Genomic DNA, 16489 nt, shown 5'->3' with positions numbered 1-16489 from the left:
ATGAAGAATTTCCTAGCAGATTACTTGAAATACCCAAGTCTTTGGCACCACCTCCCTTGAAATTACTTGAAATACCCGTCCAACACCGTGCCCCAAATAAATACTACACTCAAGTCTTCCACTGGACCGGGTTTGATGTGTAAACCGTCCACTTTAAAGTGGATTTTTGATTGTAGGGCTACAGATACGATGACCAATGATCCCGATGATCTTAAAATAACACCGACACCCCGTTCAAAAATTCAGACCGCCAATGGGGAATGTGTTGATATTACTAAATCTGGAACTGTTGAGATTTCTTCGTCTATTCATTTAAGAAATTGTCTCTTATTCCCTAATTTAACCCATAAATTGTTGTTTGTGAGTCAATTAACTAAAGAGCTTGATTGTACTGTTCTTATACAATCTGATGGTTGCGTTGTGCAGGATGCTCTAGCTGGGACGATCATTGGGCGTGGTATTGAGAGAGGAGGCTTATACTATGTTGACGAGACGACTCAAAATGGTCAAGCTATGCTTACTTGCGGGTCTCCTGATCATCAACTATGGATGTGGCACGTCATTTGGGTCATCCCTCTTTAGCTTATTTAAAGCATTTGTTCCCTTCCCTAAAAAACGTTGTTTTATCACTTGATTGTGAAACTTGTGTCCTAGCTAAAAGTCACAAACATTGTATTTTCCTAGTATTAATCATTTTACTCGTCCTTTGTAACTTATACATTCTAATGTGTGGGGGCCTGCTCCTGGATTTGCTAATCGTATATTCTCTAATTATGTTTTATTTGTGAATGATTGTACTCGTATGTGTTGGGTCTTTTTCTTGAAACATAAATCTGAAGTGTTTTCAGATTTGGTTACTTTCTATAAAATGCGTCAAACACAATTTCATGCTCAACCACAAATCTTACGATTTGATAATGGGGGGAATACATCAATAATGATATGAGACAATTTCTTTTTGATCATGGCATGCTACACTAAACATCTTGTCCTGACACACCACAAAAAAATGGGTTTGTTGAAAGAAAAAATCGCACCCTCCTTGCTATTACTCGAGCTATCATCATCGAGTCTCGGGTTCTGATCTCTTTTTGGCCTGAAGCTATAGCCACTACTACGTATCTCACCAATCATCTCCACTCTAAACCTCTTCATTACAAGACACCCCTTGATATCCTGAGTTCCTTTGTCTCCATTCCCTCATATCATTCCCTTCCCCCTCATGTTTTTGGGTGTGTACTGTACGTTCATCTTCCACAAAAGGCTCGCACCAAATTTGAATCCAGGGCTGTTAAATGTGTTTTTCTTGGTTATGGGATTGACCAAAAGGGCTATCGATGCTTTGATCCTATTCATAATCGGCTTTACACTTCTATGGATTGTGATTTCTTTGAAAAGTCCTATTACTACTCCCAGCCTCGTCCTCAGGGGGAGAATGTTAGTAGTGAGGACTTAAGCTGGTTAACGCATCCTATAATTATTGATCCTGACCCAAAAGTTGTAAGTAGGTAAAACTGTAGATGTTGTCACTAAAAACATAGTATCTCCTCCCTTCGATTCCTCTCCAGTCTTGTCTACTGAGCATCCTGAAATGAACTCTGAAGAGGTGATTCTTGAGAATGAGGAAATTTTTTATAATCTTGAAGTTGTTGATATTTCTGATCATTTTGTTAGTAATGATACACCAGACAGATATGAATTGCCTCCCAAAAGTATAAGGGGAGTTCCACCGAAATGGTATGATCCAGAATATGAGGCTCAAAGGTATACCCGATTTTAGAGATAGTGATAAAAATCTTTCACAAGCAGTAGTGGCATAAAATATGTCTCTTTACTCCAATATTGTAACAAGAAATGTTGAGGAGGCTCTTCGGGACCCGAATTGGAAGAAGGTAATGGAAGAAGAAATCTTAGCTCTTGACAAAAATAAAACTTGGGAAAAATGCAAATTGCCTAAAGTAAAGAAAATAGTGGGATGTAGATGGGTATACACTATCAAATACCCGGCAGATGGAACCATTGAGCGATACAAAGCTCGTCTTGTAGCGTAAGGATATACTCAGACCTATGAAGTAGATTATTCTGAAACCTTCTCACCAGTCGCCAAGATTGATACTATTAGAGTCTTGTTCTCAATGGCAGCAAACAAGGATTGGCCTCTACACCAGTTGGATGTGAAGAATACCTTTCTACATGGGAAAATAGAAGAAGAGGTGTACATGAAAGCTCCCCGGGGTTTCTCAAGTGGTTTTTCTGCAGGTGAAGGATGTAGGTTAAACAAAGCTTTGTACAGGCTAAAACAATCTCCATGAGCGTGGTTTAGAAGGTTTACTAGAAGAATGATAAAGTTTGGGTATAAGCAGAGTAACTCAGATCACACACTGTTCCTAAAAAGGAAGAATGAGCTTATTACATGTCTGATTATTTATGTAGACGACATGATCATCACAGGGAATGATAAAGAAGAAATACATATGCTCAAAAAACAGTTTTCCCTTGAATTTGAGATGAAAGACTTAGGGCGATTGAAGTACTTTCTCGGCATCGAAGTATTGAGATCTAAGAAGGGAATCTTCATTAGTCAAAGGAAATACATCCTTGACCTTTTAGAAGAAACAAGCATGTTGGAATGTAAACCTGCTGACACACCGATCATCACTCATCATGGTCTTCAGATGATTGAAGGAGAAAAGTTAGCAGATAGAGATCAGTATCAGAGAATGGTGGGAAAACTCATATATCTATCCCATACAAGACCAGATGTTGCATATGCAGTAGGAATTGTGAGTAGATTTATACAACGACCACAAATACAATATATGACAAAAGTTATGAGAATATTGAGGTATCTCAAAGGAACTAGTGATAGAGGAATTTTGTTTCAGAAACATGGTCATTTGGATCTTCTAGCATATACAGATGCAGATTGGGCAGGTGATCGAGATGATAGGAGATCTACCTCTAGGTATTTCACACTGGTTGGAGGGAATCTTATAACATGGAAAAGAAAAAAAACAGAAAGTTATGGCTTTATGTAGTGCTGAAGCAGAATTTTGAGGTATTGCTAAAGGAATAACCAAAATCATGTGGTTGAAGAAACTTCTGGATGAACTTAACTTCCCACAAAGGAAAGCATGTAGATTGTTTTGTGATTATAAAGCAGCCATCAGTATGTCAGGAAATCTGGTGCAACATGATCGCATAAAAAATATGTTGAAATTGACACACTTCATAAAGGAGAAGCTTGAAAAGAAGATTATAAGTCTAGCTTTTGTTAGGTCAAAAGATAAGCTAGCGAATATTCTGACGAAAGCAGTTTAATCAGAAGCATTCGAGCAAACTTTGTGCAAGTTAGGTATCGGTGACCCGAAGACCTAACTTGAGGGGGAGTGTCGGTAATACTTTTAGGATATCGTATCATTGTAATTATTATGATTTTATTTGTTTCCTAGTTTAGATACTCAAATCCTGTATATATGTGGAAGTTTGTCATTTATGAAAATAAATACAAACAAATCATTCTAAACCCTAACCCTAATATTTTTATCTTAATTCCGCCTTTTATCATGAGCAACGGTAGGTTTGGATAGAGATTATTGTCATTCCACTTAATCTTTGGTGTCGGGAGACTATTAAGAACAATTGTGAGTTATGGGGGTCGATTGTGGGTGTGGATTTTTATACGGCACAAATGACAAGTATGACTTATGCATGAAAACTTATCAAAACAAAAGCGCACCTAATAGTAGGATTTTGCTATAATCGGACCATTGTGGCCATGATGTATTGGTTAAGGAATCTCGTTTAGGAGGGGAAATGTGGGAGTTCAGTCAGACATGGAATGAAGAGATAAAGGTAGTTGTGGTAAGGGAATGGAGTACATCCTATGAGGTACTTAGTGTGAAAGGAGGTGGATCTTGATGGTTTGAGGGAGGCTGCCTTAGAAAAGGAGGGAGCTCATCAGGTGAGGACTAAAGAGGACATGAGCTGTGAAGAACTAAGGGGTATCGAGGTTTCTAAACTTGGAGATAGAGAGGTTGATACACAACAGCAGGTAGCAGCTGATGCCACTCTTGTGAAAAGACACTATAATGGAGGGATTGAAGAGGAGATGGTAATGGTGGTGCCGTGGTGGAACACCTGTTGAGATAAAATGGGGTGGACAAGGTTGATACAGAGGCATAGGGACACCACAAGCTGAAGTGGAGAAAATCGAAGGGAGCAATACACGTACTATGGGAGAGATTGTGGAATTGAAGGGGTATGTGGAGAGAGTCAGGCTGATATTGAGGCGGTGATGGCTGTGGGGAATACACTAAGTATGGATGTGGCTAATTCTAGGGTAGTGGTACTGAGGAAGGGGTGAAGGGGGGAACACAAAAAAAGATGTGGTGATCGAGTATGGTTTATGTGGAGCAGTGGCAGAGGTTGTTGAGGGTTGCGACGGGAATACTTTTAGATCTGAACCGGAACAAGATGTGAGGACTTTGAGGAAGCAAGGGGAGGTGGTTCTATGGAGATACAGATTGTGCCATATGATGATTATGCAGCTGGGGTAGAGGAGAGTTTGGTGGTTTTGGTAAAGGTTGGGAAGGTTGTTGTGTTGGAGGCAACAGGGCCTTCAGAAAAGCATCAGGGGCTGCTGGTGGGGTGCAGGATGAGGTGCAAATGATGGAGGTCGGGTTCAATGTGGGAACACAGCAGGAACATGGAGAACCTGCTGCTACTGACTTAAGCAGCAATTTTGAGATCAGGAAAGAAGGTGTGGTGTTAGGGGATAATTGTGATGGATATATGGAACGAGCAGGAGCTATAAATCATCTAAGGAACATTAATTCAAAGAGTAAACACGAAAATGACAAGAGAAAAAAGAAGGTACAGATATTTGAAGAAAGGCTCGAGGTTTAAAAGGGAGATAGCTAAAAAGAGATTGAGCAAACATGGCGCCTTGCACAACAAATTAGTGCCTCAACCAACGATGTGTGTGGAGTGTTTTTGGAATAGCAGTGTTCTAAACGTATTTAGCTAATGGATGGGCTTGACCCATAGCGCTCTTGGAAGGTATGTGGTTTTTTTTATTTATTTTATGAATCTACTTGTTAAACGTGTTGTTAAAAACATGATATTCATTTTTTGGGGTTGGTTGAAACTAAACATAAAGTCTCCTTTGGTAGTACATTACGTGGTACATGGGATAATGATGATCTTGATTGGTGTGACTGCCTTGCGGAAATGGGGTATGGAACGGGTATCATTTGTTATGTGGGATAAAAACTTAAATGATAAAAACATAAAGTGATTTACAATAGATGGGTGTTGATGATAAAGGGGACATTAATTCATAGAGACTATCTTTGATGTTATATTGTGTTTATATATAACTTAAATGATAGTAGGGAAAGGGGTATGGTATTAGTAATTGAACTCTTAACTTGGCTCTACTAAAAAACCAATGTTATTTTTGGGGGAATTTAATGAAAATTTAGATATTCATGAATGATGACCTGGTTTTCGCACGTCGTTAATACTAGACGCGCATCAAACAATTTTTATAACACCCAAATACAACTGCGGATAGTGTAGGGGTAAGTCGGGGATCGAACCACGAGGATAACACAGGCAAGACAAAGTACTTTATGTAAGGAGGTTAAAGGGTGAAAGGGTGTATGAACTAGACTACTATAAGCAATAACAAAGCAAATATAAAAGTGACGAACAACTATAACAGACTAACGGGGATGATAGGGATCCATCCTAGGTCAATTTTTATGGACTCATGGAAAGCTAGGTCAAGGGAGATTGAATGGAAATCAATTGAGACACTCTAGATAACGAAAGAAAGTTTGTGACCATATAAGCCACACAAACAACCTATAATCGCCCTATGTCTCCTAAAGAGTGGCAGGAAAAGACTTGAATCGAATATCAATTAATCAATCAACAACAATCTCAATCCTAACCTAACACATGAAGAACAAGCACTAAACCTAGGGTTTCACCAAACCACAACCCCTAAAGAACCTACTCACACATGCAAGAGATAACTATGACAAAGCAAGTAAATGGGAGCATGATTGAAAGCATAAAGAACAAATAAATAAACCAACAAGAAACAAAGAAGAAAGCAATAAATGATGACAAGCACTAATGAAGAACAAGTAAGCAATAAATAAAGCAAGTACTCAAGCAAATGTAAAGAAAGCATTAAAAGCATTAAATGAAAGTATTGAAACACATTAAAGCAATAAAGATGAAATAAACTTACATAAACCAAAAGCTTGAAGGAAAGAACAAGAGAAATCCAAAGATACAAAGCTTCAATGTAAATGAAAGCAATAAATGAAAGCTTAAACTCTATTCTAGGGTATAAATGAAACGGAAAGCATAAAGATTAATGTTCTAAGTTGAGAGGGAATCTCTCAATGTAGGCATGAGGGTTTATACAGAAAATAGGGGTATTTATTGCCTAAAAATAAGAGGGGTAAAGCCCTAAAAGAACCCTCGAGGAAAAGCTTATGAAAAAAATCAATTTTGCGCTGCAGACTGGTCACTCGTCCGAATGGAAAATTCATTCGATCGAATGAATGACCATTCGGTCGAATGGAAACATCATTTGCTAAAAACAGGAGAAAAATGCTAAGTTGTGCTTTGAAGCTCATTCGGTCAAATAAAGTGGCCCATATGGTCGAATGGTGTTCCCTACGCTCGACTACTTGTTCATTCCCCAAATACAGAAGCAGCAAGAAGCAGGGCTCGACCAAGTGGGAGCTGACTCGACTGAGTCATCTGTAGGCTCGACCGCTTGAGGGTTGGCTCGACCGAGTTGGGCTGTTGTGACAAGCTGCTAAATTAATTATTGCTGCCTAACTTTTGGATTATTTCCCATCTCGCCTAACTTCCTTTGGATTTATATTTCCCAAATATATATTTAAGCTTTGGAAATTAGCGAGGCCTACGCAAAAGTCTTGGAATGCTTGTCGGAGTCTCAAACACATGGGATTTAACCTCAATTTCTTTGAAAACACCTGAAATAACTACAAAACATTCCAAAGACGGGAACAAGGTAAAATCATGCGTAATGAGCATATTATCAATTGAAAAAAGCGAATCTCGACAATAAAAAGGGATCGTAAACGTGCTCGAAAACGAGAACATTAATGAACGCACAGTCAATGGAGGATCTCACCTAGCATGATGGAGTAAATTTAATCAAACACCCTATTACCTCTAAAGGGGAGTAAATTTAAGTGAAGGCGAAGTAACTTGAAAATTAGAATTGATAGAGGGTTTTGGGATGGGATTTAGATGCGACAACTTCTTGTTATGGCGTTGTTGAGTTTGAAGCGAAGCTTTTTAGATCATAACCCTATTTTATTGAAGCTAGTGCAAGCAATATATTATGGTCCTAAACCATTTAGGTGCTACGATGCACGATTCTCGCATTCAAGGTTTTTGAGACTACTTGGTGAGGAGCGGAGGAATTTACCAGAGGTTCTTTTGAATGACAAGTTAAAGGCTCTCGAAAAGCCAATTATCCAATGAAGTAGAACTCATTTTAATGATATAGATGGGAAAAAATCTCTGAGGTGGAGCTGGCTATTCATGACTTGTAACAGATTGGGGAAACAAGGGACCTTACCAATATCGAACAAGCTTTTCTTAAGGCCTTACAAGCGTTTTTGCATACATGGATGAGAAAAAATGGGTCTAGAGATAAAAGGCTCGAATGATAAGCTTCCTGCAAAAGGATCCTAATACGAAGTATTTTAATGCTCTTACTTTGTGGAAGCGCAAGCGTAAAAATTATTTCCTTGAGGATTAATGAGGTTTTGACCTATGGGGTGGCAAATCTGAAGAGGAAGGCTAGAGAGCATTTTGCTGAGAGATTTTCCCAAAAGCGTTCTTCGGAGATAGATTTGACGATGGATGATCTCTCGAAGATTACTCTTATGCAAGCTATGGGGTTGGAAGTTCAACCTAGTTTGGAGGAAGCTAGGGCGACTGTATGGGCTTGGGGTGTCGATTAAGCCCTAGGTTTTGATAGATATAATTTTAGATTTTTTTGGGAAATGTGGGAGGACATCAAGCTCGATGTTTTTGGTTTTGTTTGTGAGTTTATGAGGTCTGGGAGATTTCCAAGGGCTATTAACCTGTGTTGTTTTAATTTCGAAACTCTAACAGCCTTCTTTAGTAGATAGTGCGTTATATAAGATTGTCTCTAAGTTGTTCTCCACGAGATTGAAGGTTGTTTTAGCTCCTTCGATTGACGAATACTAGTCTGCTTTTGTTATGGAGAGACAGAATCTTGATGGTATGTTGGTAGCTAGTGAGACTATCCAATGGCTAAAGTTGAGGAGAAAGTCTGGTATTCCTCTTAAGTTGGATTTTCAAAAGGCCTATGGCTTGGTGAAATGGACTTTTCTTAGACAGATGATGGGTAAAATGAGCTTTGGCTGGAAATGGATTAGTTGGATCATGGCATGTGTTAGTACCGCCTCAATGTCAATTATGTTGTTAGGGTCTCCGTTACATCCTTTTAACATGGAGAAGAGTTTTAGACATGGTGATCCCTTATCATTGTATCCATTCAAATGAGATAGTAAAACTTTGGTTAGCATGCTTCAAAATGCAGACTCTAAGTTAAGATTAAGCACCTTCAATTTGCAGATGATACTTCAATTTTTGTACCTAGGTACGAGGGTTTTGTTAGGAACTATTTTCGTATTTTGGATGTGTTTAGTGTGATGTCGGGTTTGAGACTGAATTATCATAAATACTACATCTTGGCTATATAAGGATAGTCAATTGGTGGTAGAGAGAGCACGTGAGGTTGGCTGTAAACATCAAACATGCCCTTTTATATACCTTGGTATCCCAATCGGGAATTGTATGAGTATACTAAGAGCTTGGAAGCTGATTCTAGCTAAGCTTCAGAATAAACTTCAAGGGTGAAAGTCGAAGTTTTTATCCAAGGTGGGTAAACTAACCCTTATGAAGAATGTATTAAACAACCTTCCAATTTATTATATGGGTATGTTTAAGATGCCTAAGGAGATTGTTAAGAAGATTATCTCCTTGCAGCGCAATGTCTCTTTTTTGGGGTCTTTATGGGCTTTCTCTTCAAAAGAATTCTTCTATTTTGAAAATGGGTCACTGGTTGAATGAGTGATGGGTTTATAGTCTTGTTTGGTGTCGAGATCTTTCAGTAGGGGAAGAAAGGGGCGTTCAGAATTTTCTTGCTTGAACTGTAACATTTGTTCCTTGTTTGTCTGGTAGGGATTCGATGTCTTGGAAGTGGTCTAATGATTGGAGGCATTCTTCACATAGCCTATTAGCTAAGCTTCGGAAAGGGTGTAATCTGATCTTACCTACTTTTATTACCAAGTTCGTATAGGTAATAAGTCCCCCTAAGAGCTCAGTTATCTGTTTGACTCAGGTGTTTGGGTAGGTTTAAGACGAGTTCTATTCTGTTAGCGATTGAGGTTATTGACCAATTCCATGCCCTTTGCCCTTTTGTTGTGTGGATTTTGAAACCACGGACCATATATTGCTAACTTGTTTGGTTTTGTGGTCGGTTCGGATGAGCGTTTTCGAGTGATTGGGCATCTAAGGGATTTTACCAGAAGATTTACAGAGTGTGACTTGCGGGTGGTAGGGTTTCATGCATACGATATCTTTTGTCGGGTTATGAAAAACTATTATGTTTTATGTTGTCTGAGGTCTTTGGTATGAGCGTAATAAGGTGAAATTTGAGCAGTTGGTTTCATCTTAAAACCATATGATTATGATGTCGAAGATACGGGTTAATGTTTGGGCGGGGGAATTGTAAGGTGGATCTATCTTTTCTAGTCATGATGTTTTGTATAATATGCATGCTTTGATTTTTTCTTCTTGATTGTGGGTTATTTTTGTTCCTGGGTTCTTGGGTTTTATGTTTTGTGGTATGCTGGGATTGTTTTGTTTTGTTATGGAGTTCTATTTTTTGTGGCTTGTTGTTTCAGGCTATGATGCTGTTTTGGTCATAATCTGTATAATCTGCCCATGCTGCTATTAATTTACTTCAGCGTTGCTTATCTGGTTGGTTGCTTCCGGGGTTTGCTGGTTCGGGTATGTATTTTAGGAGATATTCTGTGGAGGTTTGTGGCTGCAAGGGTAGTGCAGACTGGTGTTTTTGTGTTTAGTGAAACATTATTGTTGGTGGGGCGTGTGTTTTGCTGCTTATTTTAGGTTTTGTAGATTTTGTTGGTTTTGTAACTAGTTAGGTGTTGGGAAGTTTTGGTGTTGTTTGATTTTTTGGTGTTTTTCCGAACCTATGAACATAGTCCACTCCTATGTTGTTTAAGTGACCTGGTATATTGTTCCTATGGCTTTTTCCCCTCTCTAGGGTTTTTTATGCTGGCAGTCTTGGTCTCTTCTATATAAGTGTTTTGTTTCTTCCTTGATCTATACAGTCTAAACTTCCAAATAAAAACAAATGGGAACATTTGGCCAATCACTAGTGGAAAATACTTTATCTGCTGCGTAACATATGGTACGGTTCAATTAAAGACGCAATAAAATTGATCGAAAAAACAAATTTAAAAAAGGAGCATTTGATGTATTTTTACACTAGTGAATCTTTCTTCACATGAGAAAGAAGCATTACAACACATTCATGGCTCTTTAATAGCAAAATTGTTTGGTCAGCCTAAAGAACTATCTCTATTTGGACGTCTTGATATTATTGAGTCCGAATTGGATGAGAAAAAAAAAATCAATCATGGTCTGTCTCCAGGACAAGGTTGATACTGTGCGTGATACGCTAAATTCTTTTATGCAAGACATGAATGGAATAGCATAGAAGAAATTAAACAAGAAGAAGTTACCACATCCTCTCCTCCGAATAATAAAGCAAAGAAATCATTACCTCTCTTTGAACATTTTATTAACCATAGTTGGTTGAACAATATTTTTTTGGTTTGTAACTAAACTGCATTCGATAATTTTTTTAAGTATCCCACCTTTTTTGAGAAAAGACAAAAAGGGGAAGAAATTTGCGATGCATTAATCGTCTTTAATATTGTTATGCCACCCTGATATATGTTACATTATTTTCTATAAAATGGTGTATGCCAAATATGTATGCACACAATATGGTAGTATGCAATGTTTGCTATTGTTAGCTGTTGCCTACTGGATACTTTAGATATGTATTATTTTCTTTGTAGATACAAACTTTTGTCACAAAATGAAAATAAATATCATCTATTGATTGAAAAGAAATTGGAAAAATATGTTTTTATACGCTAAAATATTGTTTAATCTTAATATTGACCTTAAACTCACAAACATAGGAAAAAGCTGGTACGCTGGACTAATTTGGTTCAGGATTTTGAATCAGTCAATCCTACAAGCTGCATGCCTATTTTGTGCAACGTAGAAAATTTGAAATATATATTGTTTCATTGTTCATAATAAGTTCGTTTGCTATAAGCTAATGTTATGAAAGAACATAAAACATTCAAAGCATTCGAAATTCCAAAGCCTTGACCTTATACTTGCGAATATGGTTGTTACATTTTTTATTTTGAATCAACAATCTGAAGCATTCCTACATTATTGTAACACCCCGAGATTTTAAAGACGTAATTATTTAATATTTTAATAGTTTTTAAAGATTTTACAATTATATTTAATTATTTTTGAAGTAGTTTAATAAATTTCTTTCATATACGAATTTAAACATTAACATATTTATATTAAAAATGAATTGCGATTACTAAAAATAAAGAGGTTCGAATCGAAATCATTTTATTTATTAGAACTTGTGAGCACACATAAGTGAGCTTTCTTAGTTGGGCACTCCAAGAAGATAATCTAGAAATAAATAAATAAATATAAATTAATTAATTAATTAATTAATTAATAAATAAAATAAAATAAAAAGTGGTGTTAGGGTTTTAAGTTGTAAACACCCAATACTCCCTCATTTTGCAAGCAAAAGCAAGCAGTCCCTTACTCTTCCTCTCACTCACGACTGCCTGCTCCTCCACCCAAGCCCAGCCGCAGCTCCTCCTTGCTCCACCAGCACCGACAACCGCTCCACCCACGCACAAAGCAGCAGCCGGCAGCAGTCCTGCAACTCCCTCGCCCAAACAGCTGCTGCTGCATTTTCGTGCACCCCTACCAGCAGCTACGGCTGCCTGCACCGCCAACAAGGCCTACCGCAACGCCTTGTCTCTCCTATGCCACCACCACTACATTAAACACTTTTCTTCTCACCCCTCTTTTCTTATTTCCCCATTGTGAGCCATCTCCTCTTCTTTAATCAATTTTCTAGTTTTTAATTGGAGTTTTATTAAGTGTATTGAGTGATGTTGGTTTTGTGTTAATTTCGTTGAATCTTTTTGTAGGTAAGAGTTTGATGGATGAATGGAGCATATTTATGATTTAGGGTTTGAAGTGTGCTTAGAAATTATGGGTTGTGTGATGATTGTGTATTAGTTTCTCTGAATCTTAGCATGGGTAGTAATTAAAGATGTTATCTTTGAACAATGAATTGATTAGGGTTTAATTTAGGCATGAAATTTTATTAGTGTGTGCTCCTTATGTTTTATATTGGTGGTGCGATGATTGATTTGATAAATTCATAAGTTGTTTTAAGGTTTAGTTGTGTTATTTGTGATTATGATATATTTAGATGGTAATGATTTTTTATATAGTTGACTATAGAAATGGTTTTGGTTGTTAATTGGGAATAATAGTTACTAATTGTAGTCACTTGATTGCTGTGAATTACAAATGCTCTTAGTAGGTCGTTATTGAAGTTATAAATGCATAATCTTAGTAAAGCCTAGAGCATAATGTCAACTTATCGTTGATGGTTGTTAAAATTAATTGTCGTATTACTTTGATTGTAGTTCTTTCTAGCTTTGGAGAATGTAACAAATGATATCGCGAGTCGATAACTCTAAGATTTGCCTTATCGTTATATAAGTGTTATATTAAAATTGTAAAGCTTAGTTGTGATTAGTTATTTTTGGGTAATGCGAACCGACATACTCAAAATTTAGTTGATGGAAAGGAACGATTCACATATGCTTTTACTTTTAAATTGGTGAAAAGACTTAGATTGTGTTGAGTTAATGATTTTGACTTATGTTGAATGAGTTATGTGCGTGCTAGAGTAATCGAAAACTCATGTTGAATGGGTGATAGTGATTATTTGGGCATTTAGTTAGTATGACAAAGTAGTTAAGGGAACTTATTAGTTCTATTCTTAATGTTGGCCTCTTAGGTTTTGATGATGACTTCACTTTTAAATAAACAAACGCATGTTCTAGAGATTGTTTTGTAGGTGAATATCCGATTGTGTTAATCGTTGATGAAGCCTATGACTTGGTTCGTGGAAGCTGTACGTGTCTTGAATATCCAAGAAATTGGACAATTGCTTTAGAAGTCAGCTTACTGTTCCTAGATTTAATGTTCTGACGAAAGTTGTAGATGGAGACAGTACGTTGTTCCCCACGATACAGGTCTGGAGAATACATTGACTGGAAGTTACGAAAATTATGTTTTCTGTTTTTAGTTAATGTAAAAGATTAAAAGTTTAATTAGTTGCTTAATTAAATTAATTTATTAATTGGCAAAAAGTTTTTTTAAACGCCTAAAATGTGGAGAAGACTTATTCTTCATTTTGAATAAGTCTCCTTTTAAATTTGGACGGCTAAAAGACTTTTTCTTTTTTAAGATCTCCTATTTTTTAGGATCTTGTGTTTTTGACTCCTATGCTATTTTTAGCTTAAGGAAACTGATTTTCTCTCTGAGCAAATGACAGTCGGTCATTTATTTTTTGGCAATTCCACTACCATTTGTTTTGAGAACGTGGATGATAATGGGAGGTGTGTCTGAGGTAACTGCTGGCTGTTCCCACTATAAATAGAAGGAACTTTGCTCAAACCGATATCTATCCAAGAGTGTCCATTTTAGGGAGATCATTTAAGAAAAATATTTTCTGTTTTTAAATGCCAATTAATTTGTTATATTTTTCTTAAGTAATTATTTTAAATTTTAATCTTCTTAAGAATTGGCCTTGTAAGGGTAATTGAGTGTTTTGTTGTAACTAGACTTAAGGGAAGTCTAGGGGAATAGAAAAGCTTCAAGAGAAGCGTGAAAAGAGAAAGAGAAGGAGAAAAAGAAGAGAAGAGAAGTAGGCCTAGAGTAGAGAAGCTTCAAGTGAAGCATATTGTTTTATGTAATTGTATTTGATTGCCTAAAACATAGTGAGAATTTTGAAATCCCGGGGGGTCATGGTTTTTCCTTCTTATTAGGCCAAGAAGGTTTCCACGTAAAATCTTTGTCTCCTTTTATTATTTTTCTTTTCGTTTTGAGTTTAAGTTCTGTTCTTTTCTTGATACAATTCCGCAAAATTAGAGGCAAAAATCTTAAACTTAATACACAACAATTCCCCCCCACCCCCCCCCCCCCCCCCCTCTTGTTGAATTCGATCATCTATTAGCACTCCTACAATTGGTATCAGAGCCCTGTTCCTCATTTAATCAGAAAACCCTGAGAGCAGTTTTCAGTTCCCTGGCCAGATGTTGAAGATGAACGAACGCATGGAAGAAGGGTACTCCACGCAAAGGCCACCCATGTTTGATGGGAAGTTCTATACCTACTGGAAAAATAGAATGGAAATCTTCATAAAGGTCGAAAATTACCAAGTATGGAGAGTCATTGAAATTGGAGATTTTGAGGTGACGACCATAAATTCCAACAACGAAACTATTCCAAAACCAATCACTGAATACGAGAAAGAAGATTTTCAAAAGATGAAGATGAACGCTCTTGCTATCAAATTACTTCACTGCGGTCTCGGTCCAAATGAGCACAATCGTATTATGGGGTGTAAAAATGCCAAGCAGATTTGGGACCTGCTGGAAGTTACCCATGAAGGTACTAGTGAAGTAAAGCGATCCAAGATTGACCTGCTGATGTCCAAATATGAAAGATTCGTCATGGAACCTAGGGAGAACATTCAAGAGATGTTCACTAGGTTCACAAATATCACGAACGAATTAGTCTCTCTTGGTAAGATCATTCCCGTTGATGAACAAGTCAGGAAAGTACTTAGGAGTCTTCCTCAAGACGAACGCTGGAGAGCTAAGGTCACAGCCATTCAGGAATCGAAAGATTTCACCAAGTTTAATTTGGAAGAGTTGGCTGGTTCCCTCATGACTCACGAATTGCATTTGGGAACAGCCGATAGTTCCCGAAATAAAGGACTGGCTTTAGCAGCAAAGGATCATGAAGAATCAAAAACAGATGATGAGGAGAGTGCTATGTTGGCAAGAAAATTTAAAAAATTCTTCAGGAACAGCAGACATGGAAATCAAAGAAATAACAAAGAAAAGGGAACAGCTAACTTGAAGACAAATTTTGAATGCCACAAGTGCGGGAACACTGATCACTTCATCAAGGATTGCCTTCAATGGAAGAATGAAAAGGGCAAGGGAAAAGCAAGAGAAGTTGGAAGACAATATAAGAAGAGAAACTTCAAAACTGACTTTCGAAAGGCAATGATTGCAGCTTGGGGTGATGCGGAGAGCGAGGCTGAGACAGAAGCTCCAGTGGAAGAAGAAACAGCAAACCTATGCCTCATGGCATCTCATCACAATTAGGATGAAGAGTCCAAAGAAAAAGAGGTAATGTCTTCTAGCTCACTCCCTAAACATCCATCTAATCTAAGTAAGAATAAATTAATTAAGATGCTTTTGGAGACACAAGAGAAATTAGATAAACAGAATACCAAGTGTCTCCAAATCAAGAAAGACCTTAACTCAAGCAAGGATCATGTGTCTTACCTAAATTCATTTAGGATAGATGTATGAAGCAGATTTTTCAATTTGCTAGATCAGAATGTTATTTTGAAAGAAATAATTGAAAATTTGAAGTAGCAGTTTATTACTCTTAATGTTGAAATAAATCAGAATAAATTGCTAGGATTAAGAAAAGATGTACACAATATATTCACTCACATGTTTAGCACTGAATTTCAAAAGTTGAAATCAAAATTAGAGTCCTATGAAAAAGAGAATGAATATTTGGAAAATAATTTAAACTTAAGAGGAAAAGGGAAAATCAATGAAGTTCTCAAATGGATTATAGATGCTAAAACAAAGAGTAAAGAAGGTCTAGGTTATGTTAAGAATGATAAAAAGAAAAAGGTCTATGTTGATCTCCCTAGTAGTAAAATCTGTTCCTTTTGTGGTAAAATTGGACACCTAAAATATCAATGTGTAAAAAGGGAACAGCATACCAAAGCAAATAAAAATTATGTCGAACGCATATGGATTAAGAAGTATGATTCAAGTATTGTCGACAAGGAACCCAAGGATGACTGGGTTCCTGAACCTAACCATTAGTTTGCTTTGCAGGTTCAAGTGAGGGGGAACAACTCATGGTATCTCGACAGTGGGTGTTCCAAGCACATGACGGGTGACAAATCTAA

The sequence above is a fragment of the Amaranthus tricolor genome, chromosome 6 (assembly GCF_026212465.1).
Source record: "Amaranthus tricolor cultivar Red isolate AtriRed21 chromosome 6, ASM2621246v1, whole genome shotgun sequence".
Taxonomy (NCBI): domain Eukaryota; kingdom Viridiplantae; phylum Streptophyta; class Magnoliopsida; order Caryophyllales; family Amaranthaceae; genus Amaranthus; species Amaranthus tricolor.
The sequence above is the reverse complement of the archived record's forward strand: the minus strand, read 5'-3'. Positions refer to the sequence as shown.